Source organism: Adiantum capillus-veneris, chromosome 23 (assembly GCF_014529385.1).
Source record: "Adiantum capillus-veneris isolate H3 chromosome 23, ASM1452938v2, whole genome shotgun sequence".
Taxonomy (NCBI): Eukaryota; Viridiplantae; Streptophyta; class Polypodiopsida; order Polypodiales; family Pteridaceae; genus Adiantum; species Adiantum capillus-veneris.
In genome coordinates, this window is record NC_140953.1 from 124,238,735 (window position 1) to 124,240,593 (window position 1,859).

A 1,859-nucleotide genomic window follows, 5' to 3' on the forward strand; every position below is an offset into this window, starting at 1 on the left:
GTGAGTGTGAGTGAGTGAGCGAGTGAGAGAGAGCATGCCATTCAAAGTTGATCATTGGAAAGCAATGGAGATTGCAATATAGACTAGAGAGAGTGCCATGGTTGAGTTGCAAAGATTGCAAACTCTTCAAATATGTTATGGATGGAATCTATCATATTCTTGAAGGAATAACTTAGAAAAAAGAAACGTTTTAGTACCTACCTCTTACAAAAAGTTTTTGTTGATTCATTCAAAAAACTTCATGAGTGGGTTACAAAATGGACTAAGTAAAAGGAACTAAATAACTGTAGTCATCTAGAGACTATAAGTTTTGATATCTTGTCTACCCTTCCAAAAGGAGTCAAACAAAATAAGACATCACCCAAGCTATAGCCCTTATAGCTGATTTGGCTGGATTTTGACTGCCTTTGTTAGCATATCTTTAAGAATGGCCTTCGGAATTCGTGCTTGATGGATATGCATGTTGTTGTTGACATCTTGTCCAAGTACAATCAAGTACACTAAATAAAGATTCTTGCAAGCAAGAAAGGAAGCCTTCTTTGCCAATCTGCCTTGAAAATCAATGCACGAACAAGATGGGACATTCTGAATTATAACTTCTATGCATGATGTTGGGGCTCTAATGTGACTTGTGAGTAGTTCTATGGTAAATATCTCTTTCTCTCCTTCCACTTCTACATGGATTTCAATCAATTTTGCGGGCATTTCTAATGCTGCGTTAATTTGAGCATAGGCAGCCTTTGACACCCCTCGTCGATAGGGATAATTTTGATCTTCATTGTTGCTGGCATGGGGCTCTATCTGATGCACTTCTTTGGGGATCAATGATTCCATTGACACTCCAATCTCAAGTCCTGCCTTCACAAGTGCACAAGCTTCTTGGATATTGAGTTTGGTGCCCTTCGCAATAGGCCAGACATGTGGAGTGCACTCTGGTGGGTGTATGATGCTTGTGACCATTCTCCATGTATGCCTCACATCTGTGTTGCAAAAGTAGCAAAACTTATGCTTCTACCAAGAAGATAATTGACAATCACTCCAAAAACACGGAGCTGGGTCTCCCGATCTCTGCCTCAACCCACACTTCTTACCAGCGGTCCAATGGTTACACTCCACTCTACTTGATGTTGGTATCCTACGAATAGCCCACTTTGTGTCATGGACATTTTCCTGTAGAGCTTGCAACAATTCACTGCATGGTTGCTCATGTGTTGCATTTGACATCTTATCTTGAGTGACATAATTATACTCAGGCCTGTGGCTACAAATGCTTGTATCCATATCCATTAATGGTCGCTTGGCACGCATTGTCCTCTTCTCACCCTTGAAATTAACTCTATTATTGAACATTGGAGTACCCATGGAAGCATCATCCCCCTGCCCTAGAGGTGGATGTTGGTGATGGACTAGTCTGCATCCTTGACATGGCTGTGTCAACTAGAATTTCCAATGTTGCCCCCCCCCCCCAAAAAAAAATAATAAAATTTACCATCCAAGAAGGTTAGACGACGGGAACATTGAAGATAGACATTAATAAGATCAGTGACACATCCATCATAAAGACTAATTTTTTGCTTTCACCCCTCTCCAACCAACCAATTGGCATGCTTGCCCTCATAGAGGTTGGTCCTTGGAATCAATGCATTCATTATGGGCTCCCCATCCTTGACCATCATATGTCCCCAATGGCTAACCTTGAAATGCCACCAACTCAACCAACTATCTAGCTTTGGTATGTTTTTATCTATTGTCTTGCATGTTTCCCACCAGCTCCTAATCCTACGAAATTGCTGGAGTGCCGCATCTATTGTCTTAGACAATCTCCACTTCTCACACATCTCTTTATGCTTTGATTGGTA

The 1,859-nt window shown here is 41.2% G+C and overlaps 1 pseudogene; it reads right to left on the bottom strand.

Moving 5' to 3' along the window:
* Positions 1–375: 375 nt before the first annotated feature.
* Positions 376–1,426, bottom strand: LOC147428486 (uncharacterized; annotated as a pseudogene).
* Between the last annotated feature and the right edge of the window lie 433 nt (positions 1,427–1,859).